Genomic DNA, 24502 nt, shown 5'->3' on the forward strand with positions numbered 1-24502 from the left:
TTTTTTCACTACAAACATTCAGCTAGCAAAATTGGTCTCATCTGAAGATCTGAGCTTGCAGCAGGGAGAAGTAGCATGTATTTTTGCTAAATCATTGACCAAACTAAATATGGAAATAAATCACAAGAAATAGACCATCTAAAAAGATCATTCTCAAAATGTACTGACCTCTGTGAGCCAGTCAGCCCAAAATCAACCTTAGTTCAAATTTGATGTTTATATGTAAACTGTTGGTAATTGTCCCACTCATCATTATAAATGTATATTTTAAACATATTTATTTAATAGCAACAATCAAAGGGTAATAAAAAATGGATCCATTTTTAAATGGCAAGAGATTTTGAGTGGAATCCTGGATGCTCTTCAATGTATTTATTAATGCTTGAATATTTTCAGACATGAAACTGTGAAGATTGCAATACCTTGGAGAACAAAGAATCCTTCACAATACAGAAGGATCTTGATAGATTGGAAAATTGGGTTAGAGCCACCAGTTTCAAGTTCCCTGTTGATAAATAGAAGGTGCCACACCTAAGGAAGAATAATTTTAGAAAATACAAAAAAAGTGACAACTGATTGTGTGAAGAGAACCTGTCTGTAAATGAGATACTGGGAAAGGAAAACATTGCACTAGGAGAATGCTGTTTATGCAGTAGCTGTTCCTTTAAGATTGAGAGACCCGGGGAGGGATGTGACGAGAGAGAAGGGAACAACAGCTCAGAAGTGGAGAAGCCAAGGAAAACAATTGAGACAGGGAAATCCCAGGAGCCGGCCCTGTGTACCAGAGAAGATGTGATTGGAAGAGGGAATCTAGAGCCCCTGAAGAAATAAGGTGACTCATGGATTGCTCAGACAAGAAAGGAATGTCAACAGAAACCACGAGAAAGAACGAGCCATGGATGCTTGTCAGGTTCCACAAAGGTTGAGTCCATTCTTATTCCCTTCCTTTTTTAAAATTTTGATTGGGGATGATTGTGCTCCTGGGGTATTTGATGAGAGAAAGAGTCTGAGTCCCAGCTACTCTCACACCCATACAGGAAAGATCGGGAGTATCCCAAAGAACTCATTAAGATAAAATCTCGCCATGAGACTAAACGGGAGACAGAAAGAGACTGCAAGTAATATCCCTGGTCATGTTACAAAAATTAATTGTTCTAAGTTAACTTTACATAATTGTGTATTTTTTAAGACAAGATGCAACCAAGTATTTCTGAAGGGAAAATTAAAAATGGATAAAACAGTTTAAAGATAGTCACAATCTGCCTGGCTGTGAACTAATTGTGGATATAAGAAGAAAACAACTAAGAATAAAGAGAATTGATCAACCCATATAAAACTTGGATTCAACTGATGATTAAAATCTTGGGTGAGCTAGAAGAGAGAGTGTAACACAGATAAAAATCTAGCTAGATTGCTGGTGGCCTACTGTGACAGTAACACCTCCCGACTAATAACATCAAAATAGATCAAGACGTGGCAGGTGAGAGTCGGACTATAATGCAGGAGTACCCAGACATGACAATCAGGGAGATAAGGGCACAGACTGGACCCTCAAATATCAAGGAAAAATCTTACAGGCTGGATGGCAGCATTGTGGAGAGGGAACTTGGTGTCTGCAGTGTGATGCAACTGCAAAAAACTCAAATGCAGTTTGAGGCTGCATCAATAGAAGCATTAGCTGCAAAGCATGAGAGGTGATAGTGCCACTTAATTCAGTGCTGGTTAGATCCCATCTACAGTATTCTGAGCCATTTTGGGCCCCACATTTTAAAAGGACATGGATAAGTTAGAGAGGTCCACAGGTAATGGATCTTCTCTACCTTCTATTAGACAAAAATGATAAAAGCCTTGGAAAGCAAGTTATGTAAGTAAAGATGAGTGAAATAAGCACATTAAAGTTTCAGAAAAGGCAATTAAGAGGGCAGAAAAGGCAGCCTTCAAATATCTAGAAGGCTGCTATAAGAAAAATACCTTTTATCTCTTGCTGCAGAAAGCAGAACACATTGTGTTGGCTTGAAATAACAGCAAAAACAGTTTAGATTAGATATCAGGAAAAAAATCTTCTCTGTTAGAATCTCCACAGTGGAGATCCCACTGTCTAGGGAAGTTATAGAGACTACATCATAAGAGGTTTTCAAAAATGGGTTGAATAGGCATAATAATTCCTGGAGCACATGCTGCAACAGCTAGAATCCCTGGCCACCTCCTCACATGCGTTGCTTAGAGATTGTGACATGAGCTCTGTAACCCAGAGCAGATGGAAACTGGTGAGAACCGGGCTTAGAAATGAGAAAATGCAGCAGAGATCAGTAAATGGCTTAGTTATAAAAGAAGATGAAGAAGAGATGGGGATGGAGGTGAAATTTATGGAGGTGACAGAATGACAGAAAGGGAAGATCCAGCTCTCCAGAAGCATTGGGTATTGGCTGCAGTGAAGGCTAGGGATTTTGACTGAGGTAACAGTAAGAGTATGCCGATACTCTTTCTAGGACTAAGAAAACTTGGAGATTCTTTGGTTAGATGGTCTTTCTTCTGCACTTAGGGTCAGGATGACTGCCACATTTGGGATCAGGAAGGAATTCTAACCCACAGTCAGATGGGTATGGTCTGTGGGGGATTTTGTTTTCCTCTGTCGCAGGGAGCATGGTCCTTTTCCTGGGATCTCCCAATGCATTTTAGTAAACAACAGGAACATTTTCAATGCCCTCATCCCCCTACTTTCCCTGTGGCACATTAAGGGGTTCTTGGTATTTTCGGGGAGTTTATCTGGTAGTTGCATGAGATGTTTAGTCATGAAGTTTTAAGAATATGTTAGAAAAAACACTTGTATGGAATGGTTTAGAGGGGGATGTTCCTGACTTGAGGAAGGGGTTGAATAAATAACCTTCTGAGGTCCCTTCAAGCCCTTTTTTTCTATAATTCTGTTGGGGAATATCTTGCTTCTGCATTTTTTGAGTCTTGTTCACAATATATAATAGAATAAGTCCAATGAAATCTTTTCTACACGTTTGAGCCTAATGATTAAGAGGATCGTTGAAGACCTTATCTTGGATGCTTTGAAGACTTGTGTTCCTAAACACTGAGGTTGTGGTTAGCTGAGCTGTCATATCTATATTTTTTCCCCTTTCAGGAAAAGGGATAAAAAATAAAGTTCTCTTTTGAAAATGCATTTCCTGAAAAATAATGTCATGAAAATAAAGCCGTTCCCCCAAAAGGTTTCGAGAAGGGTAAAGATCAAGGTCAAGGAGAATGTGTGACTACCTTAACTTTGGATTTGGTATTCTGTTTCCATGACTTTTAGTGCCTTTTTCCAGAGAGTGGTAGGTGCCACGCATACTGTATTATCAAGCTGTTTTGGAGAGGTACAGCAAAAGCACCACTTAGGTAACATAATACAGCCATAATTTGTTGAGAGAATTCACTTCTGGTACAACTCCCTGCCTCTCCCATGGGCCAGAACAACACTGCCTTCCAGTGCAAACCAGGGGGAATTGAGCAGTGTATCAGAAGCAGGGATGGCTGCTTTTTGCCTATACCTGTGATGGGGCCAGGAAGATAGAAACTGCACATTCATTTCTCCCCAACCCTTAGCTGCAGTATGGGTGTAGCTTCTAACCAGTGGGGAGCTGTGCCAGGGCTGCACAGCTGGAAGCTGTGTCCCTACTATCACCTCTTCTCCACACCCTCCACCCTCACTTTGGGCAGAGCTTCCAGCTGCCCAGCTGCAACATAGCTCCTTTCAGCCCAGCCCTAGCACAGGCACCACCCTAGGCAAAACCATCTGGCTCCACAGGCCAGATCCACTGGGTCTTCTGTTGCTGACACATGGTCAGTAATCGGGGCTCTGAGAATCAAGGAACATTAATCAGTTCCTTGCCACTCTAATCCCATTCTGTAATGGACAGCACCATACCACAGAAGAAAATCACCCACAAATCTCCAGTTACTTAGGTCTTTCAGTTAGAATTATGTGGCATCCTCTCAAAGTGTTTCTAAGAAACCAAAATAACATAATAGAGTACTGTGTCAAATCCAGAACTATTATATATATCTTTTTCTCTTAAATACAGGATACAAAGGCACCAGATAGTACAAGATAATTCATATAAGCTATCATCACTATAAAATAAAAAAAACACCAAACTAGGAAATGTGATCTTGAAAGGACTGGCATTTTCCTCTTCAATATTGAAAATCTCCATTGAAATCTAAGAACTGAGTAGTAATTGGAAAAAAATGACACAGAGTTCATTTTTGATTGTGCCATAAATTATCCCAAAGTCTCAAAAATATAAACTTTGACTACCATTCTTTGTATCACATTTTCCTTTTTTGGAGAGATTAAAGTATAATATAGGTGATAACAATGCAATTACAAGTATTTTAAACAATATGTAAGCAAGTCGTGCTTATTTGTGAATTTGTGGTGGCTAAACTTGTGAATATTCATGCTAAATAGAGTTCCGCTTGTGTTTGTGTATGATTCATAAATGGGTCTTAATCTATCCTAACATATTTACTGTTGTAACTCCTAGCTAAATAGTTTATGCAAACCATTTTCTGCCTATATGTTGGTCATAAACTTATTACATCAGCAATATACTTTCCATATTTCACATGTCACGTAAAGTAGAACAAAATACCAAAAATCTTCAGACAAAAGAATAATAGTGTATAATAAATAGCCGATACTCTTGAGTGCACAAGTAAACAAGAGAGGTAATTTTCTTGACATATACCTACAGTTACTTTTGTGGGAACAACAGAAACTCCTTCAAATCTTATGCAAAATATAAACACTTTATGAGAAAAAAGTATGAACAGCACAGAAACAGTCACGTCAAATAGTTTTGGGGGATTCAAATGTATTTTCGTTAACATGGATTTATTTGCCATATTCTATCAGGCAATACTAGAGATGTTCCCTTTAATCTCATGCTTATTCACTTGGAAACATCAGGAAACATCAACTGTAAATTGGAATCATTGGGTGCATCTACATGAGATGTTTACTGTACAGCTGCCAAATTAGCTCCTCAGTAAAATCTCAATGTCTACACATGCAGCCCTATTAGCCCACAGGAAATTAACTCTACTATAGGTTACTACTTGTAAATACAAGTACTGTCCTATGGCAGCATACTTTAGTGTGCAGCAACACATACATAGATGCTGAAAGGGCTGACTGGGGCATAAGGTGCTTCAGTGTTGGTCTGTCTGCTGGCTAACCCCACAGTGGAGCAACTTTGTACCCCAGCTAAGATTGGCAGGCAGTCCCTGGTGCTCTCAAAGATGCAGCACCCAGGAGCAAAAAACTCCAGTGTGGTACGCACCAGTCACATTAATTTCACATGTAGACATGCCCATTGAGTAAGTTTGAAGTTCTAGCCAAAAGTCCAGATTTCTAATTTTAGAATATTTCTCATGGAAAAGCAAGCAATCATCATATATACAAGCAATCTAAGCAATCTGCCAAATAAAAGGTATATAAACTTGCTGCACTATATAAACGTGAAATGTGGATGCTATCCAAAAGGCACATTCAACACCTGGACATATTTCATCCAAAGCATCTTCATGCCCTGTATATCTCAAGTATAGTGATACAACAAACTGACCACAACAAAACCCCAAAGCCTGCTAAATGTTTTGTTCATCAAGGTTTTAATAATGAAGGTCCATCCATGATGTGCCAGAAATTTGGCACAGAAGAATGATGCACAAGTGTCCAAGCAATTCCAAGACAGATAATTACAGCATGAGACAAGGACTCATGGTTGCTCAGGAAAGTGCTTCAAGGACATCCAAATGCATCCTACCAGCTAACTCATTTTACTTCTGTTGTGTTGGGTGTATGGTGCCCTTGTCTGCACTTGCCACTATTTTATGAGCTGTCAGTATGCCCCAACTTTCCTGCCTGCCATGTCTTTGATGTTATTATTATTAATATTAATTTTAGAAATTATTAGTTGGGAGGGTTATTTTTCTTTAGTTTGCTCTTATTATCACCTTTTGGTGGGGATAGCGTACAAGATGCCTACAACATCTGATCCATTTACTCATATTTACAACTGCACTTGAAGTGAGATATTCAGCCACAATTTGGTTTAGATCATTGGCTTTATTTTTTTTCTTTTACAGATTTCATGTCACACTTACAGTCAGCCAGCAGTTGTTCCTTGCATATCTTTCAAATATATCTCAAACTATTAACCTTATAAATCTTCCCACTCGTAACGATGTTGCTTTTAAACAGTTAAAACGCAAATGAACTGAACTTAGTATTAGTGCACTGACTCTCTCCTGGAATCTTCTTCCTTTTCACATATTTTGTTCAATGTCTCTCACTTTTTAAGAGAGATCTTATCTCTTCAGACCTCTCTGCATATAATCCATCTATCTTTACTAATATTGGAGTCACCAGTCAGCCTTCTCTTGTAATGGGAAGCTTGAATCTTCTTGGTGACAAAACAAATCTAGTTTTTAACATAAATGGAGAGCTTTCAACACAAATCCTCCTTTTTTTTTTTTATAACTGGTGTGGATGGATACCTCACATCCCTTGGAGCTTCTCCAGGAATCCGCTGTTCACTCCGTTCTCTCCCAGACCAAACCCGAGTATCCTTAGTGGATCCAGAGATCCCTCAATGGATTTCTCTTCATTCCTCTCTCTTATCTATTTTTCTTGCTCTCCCCACTCAGACCTCGTGTCCCGCCCCTCTCTGCCTCTCTCAGAGCTTCTATCTTAATTAGGCAACAGCTCTGGAAGCAGTGGCATTCCCTGTTCTCTCTTGTCGTGCTCACTTTTCCACAAGCTCTTAATCTTAAACAAGCAACAATGGATATCTAAGGTTAGGTGAGCTACAAACCTTATTGAATAGCAATGGCATGCCCTGGTGGGGTGGGGTAGCACACATGGCAAATTAACAGCAGAGGCAACAGCAACTGGTCAACTCATGCACTGTGTCACTGCAAATTATATACCAAAAGGTACCTTTGAAGAAGTTTTAAACTTTAGAACTAAGTCCACATATAGCCATTACTATGTGCAACTCCTATGAATAAGGAGTGAAGTTACAGGTATAATGCATCGGCATGTGGAAGTTGCCTTTTAAGAAAAGGAACAATCCAGGTTTTAGAGCTTTCAAGTATTTAGAGTGTTTGAGTTGATGGTTAGAAAATGGTATTTAGTAGGTCTGTAAAAATAGGGAACTATTCAAGTTGGGTTCAGATTCTGCTGATTTGGATGCCAGAGATTTGATTTGGAGTTCTGAATTGGTTTTCTGCTTCAATTCGGCCGAATCAGCTCCAAAGCGTAGGAGATTTGGCTATCGGGTATAATGGGAAATCAATGAAATATCTATAAATGATATATTATTATTTTTTGTCTGATTTGGATGAATTTTGCAACAGTGGTAACATCACCTGAGAGCATGAATCCTGTCAAGTTTCAAGGAGATTGATGTGCCTGTGAGGCTGATGAAGTGAATTTCATAGGCCCAGCTCTCAAAAGTCATTTATAGATTCAAACAAGCACCTAACCTCATCACCAGAACTGAAGCCAACTTCCTAAAGCTCAAAACCTGCCAATTCTCACAAGTACCCAAACAAACTGCACGCCAGAATCTTTCAAAGACAACAATACCCGACTACCTGTGGGGGCACATTCCTCACCAACCCCCCCCCGCCTTCTGCCTCCAGTCTCTCAGGCCTGATCCTGAGAGGGAAAAAATTACAATGCAAACCACTTTTCACAGCTGGGCCTATGAACTTCACTTCATCAGCCTCCTAAGTACAGAAACTCATGGACTCAATGTAGTTTAGACGGTGGAATTCTGGCACACTGCAACCTGCCAGACATCTGACTACCGAGGCACCTTTGCACTTTCACCTGTGCTGCTACATTCCCCTTTCCCCACCCACCCACCACCCCAGCCTGTCCCTCACCCCCTGATGCCTCCATTTCCATTTTCACTGACTGGCTTTCTTGCCTGCATTGTGCGCCAGGCCAGCCTCTGGTTTCTTTGGTATTCTTTCCATCCAGGAAAAACAGCAGGTATTTCCTCATCCTGATAAAGGGTCTTTCAACCTGAAAACTGGCATCCCAGGCAACTAAGTGAGCTCACTGTGAGCCTCACAATTGCACTGCAACCAGCAACCGTCAGGTCTGTCAAAGACGTGACAGGTCTGAGCATTCCCCAGCCAGACTGTGTGCACGTGTGCATTATAGTTTCATAGTTTCGTAGTTTGTAGTGTCAGAAGGGACCTGAGCAGATCATCAAGTCCGACCCCATGGCAGGAAAAGGTACTGGGGTCAAACGACCTCAATAAGGTGTTCATCTAGCCTTGTCTTAAAAACCCCCAGGGTAGGAGCCAGCACCACTTCTCTTGGAAGTTGGTTACAGATCCTATCCGCCCTGACAGTGAAGTAGCGCCTCCTGATGTCTAATCTGAATCTACCCTCTGCCACCTTGTGACTGTTATTTCTAGTCACTCCTGGTAGTTCTTGGGGGAACAGGGACTCCCCCAATGCCTGCTGGTCCCCTCAGACTAGTTTGTAACAGGCCACTAAATCCCCACTCAGGCTTCTCTAGTGGAAGCTGAACAGGTTAAGGTCCCTTAGCCTCTCCTTGTAGGGCCTGCCCCAATACCCCCTGATCATGCAAGTGGCCCTCCTCTGGACCCTCTCCATGTTGTCCACATCCCTCCTGAAGTGCGGTGCCCAGAACTGGACACAGTACTCCAACTGCGACCTGACCAGTGTCGCATACAGGGGGAGGCTCATCTCCTTGGACCTGCTTGAGATGCATCTGTGGATGCATGACAAGGTATGGCTGGCCTTCCTGACTGCATCCCCAAATTGCCAGCCCATGTTCATCTTAGCATCAATGATGATTCCAAGATCCTTTTCTGCCTCTTCACTGACTAAAAGGGATTTCCCCAGCCTGTAGGTAAGCTGCTGGTTCTTCCTTCCCAGGTGCATCACTTTACACTTGTAAAGGGGTGGTAGGAGCCACGCATAGCCCATAAGGCTGGCGTGCACCAAGTCAGTCAATACAGAACAGGGGCCAGGATAAACTAGAGCACCGTGTCTAAGGGGAGAAAAAGGCAGCCTCCCTTATAAAATACCTAACATCAAAGACATGGAGGGCGAGAACGAGGGTGCTCTGTCTCGGACTTGGCACAGTAGGGGGCATTTGGAGAGATCACGGCTGCTCCTAGGACCCCGCTCCATGACAGTCTGATTGCAGCCTATTTCTCCCATCTAGCATGCCCACATCCCCCCACATCTTAGTGTCATCAGCAAATTTGAACAGGGTGCTTTTTACCCCCTCATCCAAGTCACTGATGAAGATGTTGAACAGTGCGGGCCCAAAGACCGAGCCCTGCGGAACCGCACTGCCCACGTCCCTCCACATCAAAAATGACCCATCCACTACCACTTTCTGGGTGTGTCCCTCCAACCAATTAGTGACCCATTTGACTGTGTAGGTGTCGACACCACAGTCCCCCAGTTTTTTAATGAGAATGGGTTGAGAGACAGTGTCAACGGCCTTCCTAAGGTCCAGAAAGACTTCTGAACAGCATTATCTGGAGCTTATGGTGCTTTCTACTCACCTTTCACCAGGGAATCATTGGTCCTGGCATTTACAGGGCTGCCACACTGCCAGCAGTCCCACCAGGCCTCCCTACGCTGGCAGGGTGCAGTTTTAGTGGTCATGCCCAGGACCTGGGGTCTCCTCCTTCCCCATAAGCCCAATCCCTTACCTCCAAATTCATCCTGGCAGGTGAATGAGCTCAGCAGGGACATGTTCTTCCCCTGCTGGCTGGTATCGTAGTTAGTGCCACCTCCAGCTATGAGTAGAACATTACTTCGCTTTTAAAAAACTCAAAAAAGGAAATTGGTGCAGATGGATTGAGGAGGGTGGCACTCAGTCAATCTGTAGGTAGATCTTGGGAACCTGCCACCTTTAGGAACACCAGCTGCTCCACCAAAGCAGGATCCAAGCAGGTGTGGTAGGGGGTCACAACATCCCCAGCAATGCTGAATGCCCTCTCGCTTGGAACACTGGTTGGGGGACAGGACAGGTGTTGCTGGGCAACCATGGCCAGATCCTGCCACATCTGGCTGTGGTTTATCCAGTAGGCCAAGGGGTCACAGTCTAGTGGCTCAATATCCTCATCTAGATACGTAGTCACTGAAGCCCTAGTGCTACCTACCCAAGGCTGGGGTCTGGTGCATTTGGACCCCAGCATTGAAGCCATGCCCATGGCCCACATTAGCAGTGGCTGGCATGGAGACCAACTGGTGCTGGTGCTGATGCTGGTGGCAGTGCTGGGAGTCCTGGCAAGAGAAAGTGGATCCTTCTCTTACACATTCCCTTGCCTTGCTACTTTGGCCTCCCTGACTTTGTTGACCAGCACCTGCATCCAGTGATCTAGGGTTTTGGTGCTGCCAGTGCACATGCTCCCCTTTACCCTTGGGTTGCACATGCCTGCCATCGTGTGAACCATACTGCACCACAAGGGATCCAGCCATCTCCTAAGGCCCTCCTTCAGCCACCTCACCAGTGCCTGCATGTCTGGTAACAGCAGCCTGCCCCAGCCAGGAACACTGATCCCCGGGAACTTCTCCATTTTGTTCTCAAGTTCCCTCACTCTGGGGATCACCTAGCTGAGCAGGACATCGCTAGAGCTAAGGGTCTCAGTGGCTTCAAGGAAGGGCTTGAGGACCACCAATATCTAAGAAATAGTACCCCACTCTGTTCTGTTTTGTTCTGTTCAGGTATGTGGAGTTCCACTGCGTCTCCACACCCTGCATGACGTTGTGCTGCAGGATGCTCAACTCTGCCTGTTTCTCCCGCAGCATCTTGCCCTGCTTGATGCTGCAATGGAAGTAGCCTACCACCTTTCTCTATTTTGAAATCATTTGGCTTGTAGCAGTAGTGGTGGTTGCACCATCACCGGCAGCCCTGTCCCACTCCAAGGCATCCCTCACTATCAGGTGCAGCCTGTGTGCCACACAGTGGATGCCAACAAAGTTGACATTATGGACAGCCTTCACCATACTGGCCCTGTTGTCAGTGACCATTTATTTGTGGGTGAGCTCAGCCTGCCCAACGAGCCACCCTTGAACCATACGGTTCATGGCCCCCATGATCTCCCTTGCCGTATGAGACTCATCCAAAACTTCAGTTGTCACTAGAGCCCACCAGTGGCCTGACTGATTGCACCAGTGCCCTGTGAGGGAGAGGTAGGCATGATCGCCACCCCAGCTGCTCCAAATGTTGGAGGTGAAGTGCTAGGCTACCTGTAGCCCTGACTTTTGCAGCTCCTCACTTAAGTACTCCCTGCATGCCGCATACAGGGAGGGCACCACCGTCCTTCTAAAGGTGGTGCATGTGGGCACTTTGTAAGTTGGGGCCAGAAGTGCTACGAGCCACCTGAACCCTGGCTGCTTAACTAGGGAGAAGGGATGGCTATCCAGAGCAATCTTCTCCCCAATGCTCTGGGTGATCTTGCTCACCTTTGCAACTCACCCCTCTCTGTCTGCAGCTTAACCCCACAGGTCCAGAGTGGCCTGTCTCTTCTTTGGGGTGGGGGAACGGGACTTTGGAATGAGTGGGGGACTTCCCTTTCAGCACTCTCACAGTGGTGCCAAGCTGAGCAGCAAGAAGGGCAAGGGGCCTCCTTAGATGCAGCAGCATCGCCATGGTGGAAAAGTGTTTCACGTCCTTGCCCCAGCTGACGTGCCTTTGGCAGTGCTGGCAAATGGCAAACCTGGGATCATCTGCCAGCTCAAAATGCACCCACATTACACTACTCACCTGCTTCTGGGTTGAGAGTAAGGATGATGCCTTCTCCCACCCCTCAGCAGGCTGGGGCACAACAGCAGAAGGAGCTGCCTCAACTAAGCCACTTGCCTCCACAACCCCAACCTCCTCTGGGGTGCTGCTTTCCAGAGGAGACCTGGGCCTAGGGGAAGTTTGAGAGGTGTGTAGCACAAACTCTGCCCGCCCCCCCCCCACTCCCCAGAATTGCTTGAGACAGTGCGTTCAGCATCCCTGGTTCCAGCTCCAGCTCCTCCTCAGGCAGTGGGAGGCTCATGCTGTGAGATGATATTGGGGTGGAGGAGACAGTGATTCTACTGCTGGTGCCTATTTCTGGACTGAGGGGAGTTGGTGCAGGTGCATGGATGTCAGGTGCAGACACTGCTCCCACCTCCTTGCTTCCACTGGCAGCACAAGTGTCATTCTTGCTTGGGAAGAGAATGTTTATATGTGGGGTAGGGGGGAGGGGACTTGTAGCTGTAGCTCTCCCCCTACCCCCTCTCCCTCCCCCGCCAGAAGACCTGGCACCTGCCTTTCCAGCTCACTTCTTATTAATCTTTCCTGTGCTGCAAAAGGTGTGTGTGTGTGTGTCACTGCTTTCGTGTTGTGTGTTTTATTCCCTCTGTGTTGTGTGCATGCACTGGACTGTTCTTTGATGGTTTGATTCAGTAACAGTAAGTGTTAAGAACTATGTAAAAAATGTGTCCTGTCTTTCTGTCTGTCTTCTTCTCCACTGTGATGTATTTATGTGGTATGAATTATGAATGTGAAGTGTGACTCTGTTGTCTGTTTTATTCCCTCTGTATTACCCACTCTGTGTTGCCTGCATGCACTGGACACTTCTTTGATTATTAATAGCTATATATGGTGTCTTCTTCTTTGATGTTCTATTAATGTGACTGTGTGACTGCTACTGTACTTCTTCTTCTTCTGTGTTGTAATGTTTACCCAAAATGATATATCTCCATCTCCTAAGACCCTGAGTTCTGTGTTAGTCTCAATCTGGATATGACTTCTGTGTTGTCTTCACTCTCTATGTAAACTAACTATAATAATAACTAATAACTACTATATATAATCTGACTCTCTTATTCTCCTATGAATATCTGATTTTTCTTCTTCTACATGTGTATATTATATGTGTGTGAGTGTGTGCGCATGCATTCTGTGTGCCTCCCTGTACAGTGATGGACCATGCTAACAGGGGAAACAGAGAGCTTTCTTTTTTCAAAGTTTGCAAAAAAAGAAAAGCAAATATGAATTGAAATAAATGAATAGTATAAAGAAATGCTAAGATAAACTGAGTGAAGCTGAATCCTACCCAATCCTTTCTAACAACCAAAAGGAGCAGGGAAGTAGCAACTCCTGACTATAAAGCAAGCCATGCAGTACACAGCGCCTTTCTCACGCTGCTCCCCAGACAGGACCAGCTTACAAAAGGCAGAGCAAGCCTGCACACAGAGGCTTTTATGCTGCTTCTATGTCCCCTCCCCCCAGACACTGTAATTGGAAAGGCAGTCAGACAGAAATCTTGCTCACTAGCCACCTAGACATGTCAGTCTTTCCTGGCCCTTCTCCCCCTCCCTGCCTGCTCCCCCACCCTCTTCTAAGTTTCTGTTTCCCCATACAGAAAGCCCTCTGAATCTCCAAATTGCTGATTCTCTTCCAAATCTTTTCCAAATCAATTCGGAAGCTCCAAATTGATTTGGAAAGCCTAAAGCAGCCAGTGATTTGATTCAGAAATGCTGATTCAGCATCCGAATCGTCTGAATATTTTCAAATCCAAAGCACGGTCCAAAGCTTCACACAGCCCTAGTATTTAGAGATTTGCTTTTGGTAATTGACTTACAGGTCATATGTATATACACACATATATATATATGCATTAAAACAATATATCAGGGCAGGAGCAAGGATTAATAGATTTCTAAAAACCTGGTCACATAGTGACCCAGTTGTCACAGCATTTAAGACAGACAGGGTGTCTAACACAACAAGGCCAATGGATATACACATAGCCTGGGAAATTGTGGGCATACACCACCCTGTTCCCTACCATGAGATAAGGAGGCAGCAACTCACAAAGCCCTATAGAGTGGGGGCCTGAGGTTCCAGTTTTGGGGGAACAGACCAAATTAGGCCTGGAAAGTCCAAATTAGGATGTGTGCATGTGATGGGTTTATGTAACAAAGGACAATGCTGACCAAACAGAACATGGATAGTATGACAAAACAGCTGTAGCCATGGAGTCATCAGGAGGGGAAAACAATACAAACCAGAGACTTTAAAGCAACAAAGGGTTCCCCCCATCCCCAAGATGGGTCCCCAAAATGGGTCCCTGAGAGTGGAACCAGAGGCACCATGGACAGAGGCCATACCACCAGCCTGTCTCATCCACCCATTGAGGCGGTGGGCCTAAGTTTAGTACAACATGAAGCAAGTCTGTAGTGAATGACAAAAACTAATAATCCAATAGTGAGAACAACATCTGAGGCCTGGGAAACCAGGGTCAATTTTCATCTCAGCCACATGTCAGCCATCATGTAATCACCTTGACCTTGCTCTCCAACTGCAAAATGGGGATAATACAATGTTAACAGACAGAAGTCTTGTCAAACTTAAATACGTTAAAGATTTGAGGGCCCTCGGATACTTTGGTAACTAGGATACTAGTCTATAAGTAGGTAAAACTGATAGATGTTATAGGAAAAGGACCACATCAATGAGCATTAGCATAGAATGGCTCAGTTCTAGAGACACTTGATATATCTACACATGAAATTAATTCTACACAATAAACTTCAGCGCTGTTCAATTAATTTGCCATGATAAACTCCAGCCAGCAGGCAAGCCCACACTGTAGCACCCTTGTGCCCCAGCCAGCCTCAGTCACCATCTACACATGCATTACAGCAGAGTAAATAACTCCATCATAGGACAGTACTTGTGTTGGACAGTACTATCTTATGGTGGAGTTAATTAGTTTACTCCGGTCTAACAGCACCACACATTTAGATGTGAATGCTTACTGCGAAGCTAATTAGTCAGCTCCAGAGCAAACATCTTGTATAGGTATGCTGACTTATACCTAAACCATAAGACATATAACTTCAGTGAGAAAAGCTGTGTAACACTGCTTACTAAGTAATATATTAAAGAAATGTGACCCATTTTTCCATTGTGATATGTGTGTTCAGACCTGGAATACATTACTTATCTCAGGGGCTTACATCAACACGTTCTTGGTCAATGTTGTTTTTGTGAATTGACCGACAATTCTGTCACACAAAAAGCATGTGTAATATTGTTCAGATCAATGTAATGGACTCCACTAAAGTCCAAAGGGCTGAAAGGAAGCACAGAAGAATGCTGACACATTGATTGTTCACTGCATACTATTAACAAAGCAAATTTCATTGTTCTAGTAGCCATATGGGTAACACAACACTTGCCTGTCATCATGTGCTAAAAGTGCTTCTGATGATAAATTTGCTCTGCTGCTTTCAGCAGTTTTCTGTCTCTGAGGTACACTTTCCATCACTGATGAAATTGAAATTCAATGCCTTTGGAGTTATTCTGTTCATGGAGAAGGTTAGTTGAAGGGAAAGGATGCTGTGGTTTCCTATAAGTGTATTACAAACAGAAATTGTCTGCCTATGAAGATGCAATAGTATACTTTCTAGATCAATAAAATATTTATTAAATAGTTATCTAACACCTTCAACTAGAAATATGCCAGCATAGCATGAAATTCTGAGAGATAAAGCAACCTGGCCTATTGCTGTCCCTCGTGAAATGCTAGTAGGTAGAGTCAGACAACATTTAAATTGTAAGCAAAACAAAATACCAGAGCATAGGGGAAAGTTTCTAGTGAGGTGTTTACTGTACCAGATGAATATTGCAGCTTTAATCCTTGGCCTGCATGTTAAGGTTGAAACATCTGTACATTCAGATAAAGGCTATTTACACAAGTGTACATTGTGAGCTCTGCTGTCAAATCTCTTGTGTCTTTAGGTTTTAGAAAGACCCTTCCCCCCACACATGAGAGATCTCATTGTTAGCATTGTATGTTGCATGTATTTGCTGCATAATAAAGCCTTTTCTGTGTGGGTGGTGTGACTTAAAACAATAACATGCAGCATGAATATCTGACTATCTGCATATAATTTCTCTACTCTCTATTTTATTTTCTGCATTCTGTAATAAGATTCCTACTGTTCTGGTGGCTAGAAGACATTGCATAATTTAGGGCAACAGCAATGCATCAGGGAGCAAATATAATGGACTACTTTCACTTAATGGAGGAGACAGGGAGGCATCCAGGGACTCTTCCAGATTCCTGACACTATGCTTTGATGCAAGTTAAAGCTATTTCCAGGCCTCTTTAAATTGCACCTGTGGCTTAAGGTTATTAATGGATCTTACATCAACTAACCATCATATGACAAGTTTTCTTTCAGCCCCATCCTGATGTGTGTCTACCAAACATTGACATGACCCCTGTGTAGCAAAACCCCCAGTTGTTCATTTTTTTTATTTAAATACTTTTCCTCCCCTTTCCCTAACCATTTCTGACTTTTTATCTCCCTCACTATTCCCTATAGATAAGTATAAGTGAGCTAAGACATAAGATAAGCTTCAGAATTTTATTTTGGTAGCAAGTTGTTTTTGTTTTATTTATTTTTTTCTCCTTATTTTCAAATAAGTGCCCTGTTATGGATATTCACTCTTTTGTATTGTATAATTATTATGTTTATATTGATTGTTACTGTTCTATATTACTGCTTTACTGATACTGTATGATTTAGGCCTACATATGTAAGTTAGCATAAGTCATGTCAAGCTTCCATTGTGTTTGTCAAGTCACCATCTTGTGTCCCTTGCCCAGGCATAACCTATTGTAACTGTTGTAACTGTGGGACTCAAACCTACCCCTCCTATGTAAATTGGTTCCTGAATGAATGGGGCTGAATGAGGGCGCTTGAGAGACAATGGCAGTAGGTCTAAAAATAGCTCCCTCTGAATGACTGAACCATCAACTCGACAACCCAACATCACCCTACATTGACCCTTCCTGGCTCAAGATTTGAAAGACAAAGACTGCTGCAGAAATCAGTCAACCGACCATTACAGACACCTGAAAATGAATGTCCTTAGCTAGGAGTGCACATGCTCAATACACAAGGGGCTGACTCTTGTCTGGGCATGCCCCTGCCACTAGGGTCATAGGAGATGTGCCCCTATAAAAGGGGGCAGTGAAGACAGACCCAGTGGGACACCCTCTCCATTTGCACCAGCACCATGCCACACCACCTATCCACCTAGAGACCCTGCCAGCAACTCCTCTCTGGACAACACCTTGGTGGAGAAGACCCCAACAGGCCATTGAGGATCAACTCACAGCCCAGGATAGGTAGCTATCATCCACCTTCCTTCCCCAAGCAAAAGACTTGGACTCTGTTTCTCTTCCCTAACTGGACTCCAACCCTTCCACTGAGTCTCTTTCTCCTGCTACCATTGTGAATGCCTCTGTGTGTGTGTGTGCACATGTGTATTTGTGTGTAGGAACCAATAACTTCATGGGGCTGTGTGGTGTGTTGTCTGTTTAATAAATCTGTTATTTTGAAACTCCAAGTTGGGTTTTTGTCTGTTTCCTGACTGTTTTCTCCTTGCCATTACTTATCTACCCCCTGATTTCCCAACTTTCTGCCTCAGTTTCCAGCCCCAATCTCCCAAACTTCGTCCTCTCTCTTTCCTGGCTGTCTCCTCCTTGCCACCGGGCTTTTTCCCTTGCTTACACCCCAGGTCCAATGACCTCAAGTAACTCTGCGGCCACTTGACCTTAAGTAACCCCAAGCCTCAGTTCCTTCAACCCAGCTTCTCCCTAGCCTACTGGTTCTAATCCCGGTCCCAGCAACTTTCACTCCCTATGCTTTCTCTCATCTTAACCTTCCCCCCAAGCACACACATACACACACCGTACCATCCAAGTTAGGAACTAACCTGTGTGTATGTGTAGGTGGGTGGTATGTGTGTGAACTGCTGAATATATATATGTGATATATGAATTCATGATCCATGTGTGGGTATGGACAACTGATTGTTGTCTAGTTTTTGGTGTGTGTATGTGCTTGAATTGGTGATAGGTATGCATTTGCCTAGGCTGGTAATCTTGGATGTGTATGTTCCCGAATTCATAGTGTGTTCGTGTATGGACCTAGTTGATTTATGTGTTTGTATATGTGCAATTGTGTCACACCATGCCTTCCTGTCTAACAGCACAATATTGAGATCCTGACAGTTGGCCTGACCCCACAGGGCCACACCTGCATTTGTTTGAGGCATTTGTTTAGAGCCCAGCTGTCTAGACATATACAGCAATGTAGTTTCTTAGGCTGGGAGGGTGGGGAGTGCTAGACAACTGGGAGAAGTTACAGCTAGGACTGTGCAAAACAGCACTGTCCCAATTCAGCTTCGATTTTGACCATTCAACAGAACAGTGTTTCATTTCAAGTTTCATTTGGAAACCACTGCTCCATTTCATTTTGTCAAAACTGTTTTGGTGTTTTGCTGCTGTTTCAATGTTTCACCCATAGTTATTATGGGGAAACATAAAATAAGGCAAGCAGGCAGATCAGGGGCTTGCACACACCCCTGGGAGGCCTGCAGGGGTATGCTGGAGTCTTCCCAGGGATGCAAGCCCCCAATCTGCCTGCCAGCTGAGAGAAATGGGGTGCCGCTGCCTAGGACCAGTGCCAGGAAGATTGGTACTGCCACAGGTCCCAGGCAGCACCACCCAGCTCCTGTCACCTGATCACCAGGAAGGCAGATCTGGGGCTCACCCCCATGAGAGGACTACAGCACAGCCCCCAAAACCCTCGCTGGAGGGTGTTGACAGGTGCCCAATCTTCCTGCCAGCTTACAGGAGATGGGTGCTGCTTCCTGGGATCAGCTGCTGCAGGGACCCGCCATCCTGATCCTGGGATGGGAAAGGGTCCCCACACCGGCTGATCTGCCTCGGGCCCCACATCCTCCTCCAGCCAGCTCTGGTATGGCCCCGTGGTATATCAGCTGGTGCAAGGACCTACCGCCCTGATCCTGGGGCTGGGGACGGTCCCCATATCAGCTGATCTGCCTTTGGCCCACAACTTTCTCCAGCTGGCTCTGGTATGGGGTCAGGGCAGATCAGCTCATGCAGGGACCCTATCCAACCCAAATCAGCATGCTTGCCCCCCACCCACTCCCCACAGTGCCAGCAGGGGTCCCAGAGGCTTGAAGCCCAGTGCAGGGATGTGGGGCAGGGCACAGCCCTGTCCCCTGCACCAAGCTGCAAGCCCCCGGGACCTGATCCTGGTGACATGGGGGTGGAGCACAGCCCCATGGCTGCACCCCACCCCCTGCACCAGGGTGCAAGCAGCTGGGACCCCCCGCTGGTGCTGTGGGGAGCAGGTAGTGGGGCAGGCATGTCAATCCAGGGTGGGGAGGGTCTCCTCATGACCTGATCTGCTCCATCCCTGTACCACAACCAGCTAGAGGAAGGTGTGGGCCCAGGGCAGATCAGCTGGTGCAAGGACCCTCCCCCACCCAGGGATTGAGGCGGCAGGTCCCCGCACCATCTGATCTGCCCTGGCCGCATACTGGAGCCAGCTGGAGGAGATCCCAGTGGCTTGCAGCCCAGTGTGGAGAGTGGGGCAGAGACCCAGGGCTGAGCTCTGCCCCACCACACCAGTGGCTTGCAGAACCATGGAACTCAGTTCAGTGGTGGAAGGTGGAGTGCGGTCCTGGCTCTGCCTGCCTCCTGCTACTGGGCTGAGCTCCATGGGGCTGGCAGAGCTCATCAGAGTGCAACCTCATGGAAGGAGGCAGGGAAAGCCAGGCTGCTCTCCCTATGGGGCTGAGCCACATGTAGCTGCAGAGCTCAGCCCTGGCTCTCCCCTGCCTCCCACCCCCTGGCTGCAACTTCAAAACTCAAAACATTTCAAAACTTTCAAAATGTTTTGACTGGCCTCATTTCATTTCGATGTTGTTTCAAAGCCCTCTGCTTTGTTTCAATTTCACTATTTCAAGCTCAAAATGAATCAAAACAGCCTCAAAATTAAACAGCTGGTGAAATTTTGCACAGCCCTAGTTATAACCTCTTTGTTCCATGTCCTCTCTAGTTATGGAGCCAGATACTCTATAATAAAGTAATTTTAAGCAGAAAAGTACTTAGATAGTGGGCAATCTTATATTTTTAGTTATGTTTTAAATAGCTGACACATGCGATAATTTGCTAAACTCACAATCTAAGTAAAATAATCATCCAACACATCATTCACACAGACTAAATATAACTTGGCTCGTCCACAAGTCTAAGTATTAGAATATATGGCGTGACGCTCACTCACACTTTCCCATGTTTACCAAAAGTTCAAAAAGTAGGTGCTTCTGGCATCACATCATGGAGATCAATAGATCTCATTTGTTTAGGACTAAAGGCTTTGCTACATGGAAATATTGGATAGCTCATGGTGCTCTTAACCCCCAGCTTGTCTGCACATTACCACCTGAAACTAGTTTTAAGCACTTGTTATAGGGTTCAAATTATGCCACTCCAAGGCACGATTATCTCTGATCTGTGTTACTCAGCTCAGCTCATTAAGGTATATCCACTCATCATAGATGCAAGTGTTACACTAAGGTGTACACTGTAAGGTGTACAAGAGCACCCACCCACCCAACCTCCCTCACTGGGGATCAGGCCCACTGCCCCCCGTCTCTTCCCCAATATCCCAGATCCCTGATCACCGCCCACTCCTGCTAACTTGTCTAATTAACATGCATTCACAAAGGGCAAGTCATGCCTGACCAACCTGATTGCCTTCTATGATGAGATTACTGGCTCTGTGGATACAGGAAAAGTGTGGACATGATATACCTTGACTTTAGCAAGGCTTTTAACAACATTCAGCACACTAAAGAAGTATGGGTTGGAAAAATGGACTGTCAAGTAGAGAGCAAGCTGACTGGATCATTGGGCTGAAAAGGGTAGTAATCAATGGCTCAATTTCGAGTTCACTGCTGGTATCAAGTAGAGTGACCCAGGGGTCAGTCCTAGGGTGGGTTTTGTTCAGTATCGTCATCAGTGATCTGGAAGATGGGATGGAGTATTCCTTCAGCAAGTCTGTGGATGACACCAAGTTGGGGGAGTAGTAGATAGGCTGGAGGATATGGCTAGGGTTCAGAGAGACCTAGACAAATTTGAGGATTGGACCGAAAGAAATCCCATGAGATTCAATAAGGACAAGGGCAATGTCCTGTATTTAGGATGGAACAATCCCATCTTATGTACTGGTACAGGCTGGGAACTGTCTGGCTAAGCAGCAGCTCTTCAGAAAAGGACCTGAGTGTTACAATGAACAATGAGCTGAATATGAGTCAACACTGTGCCCTTGTCACCAATAAGGCTAAGATAATTCTGTGCTGCATTAGTGGAGTGTTGTTAGCAGACTGAGGGAAGTGCTTCTTACCCCCTATTTGACACTGGTGAGGCTGCATCTGGAGTACTGTGTCCAAATGTGGGCCTCCCACTACAGAAAGTTTGTGGACAAATTGGAGAGACCAGCAAAGGGCAACAGAAATGGTTAGAGTTCTGAGACACATGACTTATGAGGAGACACTAAGGGGACTGGGCTTATCTAGTCTGGAGAAGAGAAAACTAAGGGGGAATTTAATAACATCCTTCAACTACCTAAAGCAGGGTTCCAAACATGATGGAGCTAGACCATTCTCAGTGCTGGAAGGTGACAAAACAAAGGGAAATGGTCTTAAGCTGCAGCAAGGGAAGTTTATATTAGATATTAGAAAAAAAATTCTCATGAGGAGCATAGTAAATAAAACCCTGGAACAGGTTACCCAAAAAGGTTCTGTAATTTCCATCCATCATAGATTTCATAGACATCAGGGCTGGAAGGGACCTCAGAAGATTATTGAGTCCAGCTCCCTGCCCAAGGGGCAGGAAGTCAGCTGGGGTCATAGGATCCCAGCATGATAAGCATCCAAATTTCTCTTGAAGGTGTTCAGTGTAAGTGCTTGAACCACCTCCAGTGGCTATTCCAGACCTTGGGGGCTCAGACAGTGAAGAAATTTTTCCTTATGTCCAGCCTGAAATGGTCTTGCAGAAGTTTATAACCATTCGACCTTGTCATCCCTTGGGGCGCTCTGCTGAACAATCGTTCCCCCAGATACTGGTGAACATTTCTGATAAAGGTGGCCATCAGATAGCCCCTGAGCCTGTGCTTTTCCAGGCTAAAGAGCCCCGTGACTCTCAGCCTGTTGTCATAAGGTCTGTTTTCCTGACCTCTGACCAGGTGCATTGCTCTTCTCTGGACTCTCTCAAGCTTCTCCACATCCTTTTTGAATTTTGGAGCCCAAAACTGGACACAGTACTCCAGCTGCCGCCTCACCAAGGCCGAGTACAAGGGGAGAATAACATCCTGGGATTTGCTTGAGAAGCATCTATAGATGCAAGGCAGAGTTTTGCTCACTTTACTAGTCACAGCATCACATTGAAGGCTCATGTTCATCTTGTGGTCAATCATGACCCCCAAGTCCCTTTCCTTTGTAGTGCTAACCATCATAGCACTGTCAAGCCGATAAGGATGCTGCAGTTTTTCCTCCCAAGATGGAGAACCTTGCGTTTTTCAGTGTTAAACACCATCAGGTTCTCATCCACCCATTTCCTGAGTCTGTTGAGTTCAGCCTGTATCACCCACCTGTCCTCAGGTGTGGATGCTTTACCCCAGAGTTTGGTATCATCAGTGAACTTGTCCGGTCCATTTCTGACTCCAATGTCCACATCATTCATGAAGATGTTGAACAATATGGGTCCAAGGACAATGATATGGGGGACCCCACTGGTCACAGGGCACCATGGCAATTGACTTCTTTCAACCACCACCCTCTGGGTCTGACCACAGAACTCATTCCCCAGACAGTGGATCGTGGTGGACCTGAGGCCTCAGTTGGCCAGTTTTGCTGAGAGGTGATCATGGGATACCAGATCAAAGGCTTTTTTGAGTCAAGATACATGACATCAATCTCTTCTCCCTTGTCCAGGTGATAGGTCACCTAGTTGTAAAAGGAAATAAGATAGGTCAAGCAAGACCTACCCGCAACAAACCTGTGCTTTCTATCCCTCAGGATGTTGCCATCAGTCAGCCTGTTAAGAATGGCCTCTTTAATAATCTTTTCCAAGACCTTCACTGGGATAGAGGTCAGGCTGATGGGCCTTTAGTTTGCTAGATCCACTTTTCTCCCTTTCTTCAAGATAGGCACCACATTGGCCTTCTTCCAGTCTTCGGGCACTTCACCACAGTGCCAGGAGTTCTCAAAGATCCATGCCAGGGGCTGGGCTATGATGCTAGCCAGCTCCTTGAGTACCCTGGGATGTAGACTATCAGGGCCTGCTGACTTATCCAGCCTGTCAAGGTGTTCCTTCATGAGGTCAGCATTGATAAAGGGGAGGGAATCTCCCTCACCCAGGCATCCCTACCCCAAATTGGGCAAGGGCGTCCTGTGGGATTGATGAAAGACTGATGCAAAGTACCCATTGAATAGGTTGGCTTTTTCCTGGGTGTCAGTTGTCCCATCTGGTTTAGCAGCGCTCCAATGTTGCCCTTGCTTTTCCTCTGGCTCCCCACATATCTAAAAAAGGACTTTTTATTGTCCTTGATACTTATAGCAAGTTGGAGTTCTGTTGGAACCTTGGGTTTCCTGGTTTGTGCCCTGCAGGTCCAAACCAGTGAGGAATATTCCTCCTTGGAAGTGGATCCTATCCTCCATCCTTTGTAGGCCTTTCTTTTTAGCCACAGGAGGTCCACTAGTTCCCTGGAGAGCCAAGGGGGCTGCTGTGCCCTTTTGCTACCTTTCCTCCCAGATGGAATAGCATTAACTTGTGCATCGAGGATCACTCCCTTGAGGAGCAACTACTCTTCCTGAACTCCCCTCCTCTAGGGGTCATGGTCCCTTCGGGCCTCCCTAACAACCTTCCTGAGCTTATCAAAGTCAGCATTCCTGAAGTCAAGGACTTCTGTATTGCTAGGTAGCTTGCCAGCTTTACGGCAGATATGAAGGTGATCAGCTCATGGTCGCTGTCACCCAGCTTCCCTTTGATCATTAGGTCACTCATTAGGTCATCCCCAGTTGCCCAGTCGAGCAGTGCTTCACCTCTCATTGGCCTCTAGACCTCATATGTCAGATAGAGGTCATCCAAGCATGAGAGAAAGCTTTGAGACCACTGAGATTTAGCCGAGCACTCTTCCCACGAGATGTCTGGGTAGTTAAAGTCTCCAATGACAACCTTGGACCTGGAGCATGCGGCTTCAGCCAATTCACTGGTGAACTTCTGGTCAAGCTCTTAACTTTGGGTGGTAGGTAGGTCTGTAGTAGACTCCCACCATCGTGTCCCCTGTGCCATGTTCCCCACAGATTTTAACCAAGAGGGTCTCCAGCCATCCACCCTGGTCACCAATGTCAGCTAGCAGGGATGCGTAGCTCTCCTTAACATGGAGAGCTACACCCCCACCCCTTTTGTCTACTTGATCTCTCCTGTACAGGGTATAGCCATTTATACCTGTGGTCCAGTTGCGGGTGGAGTACCACCAGGTATCCATTATCCCTATGACAGCATA

The sequence above is a fragment of the Crocodylus siamensis genome, chromosome 7 (assembly GCF_052110815.1).
Source record: "Crocodylus siamensis isolate JL-2025a chromosome 7, ASM5211081v1, whole genome shotgun sequence".
Classification (NCBI taxonomy): Eukaryota; Metazoa; Chordata; order Crocodylia; family Crocodylidae; genus Crocodylus; species Crocodylus siamensis.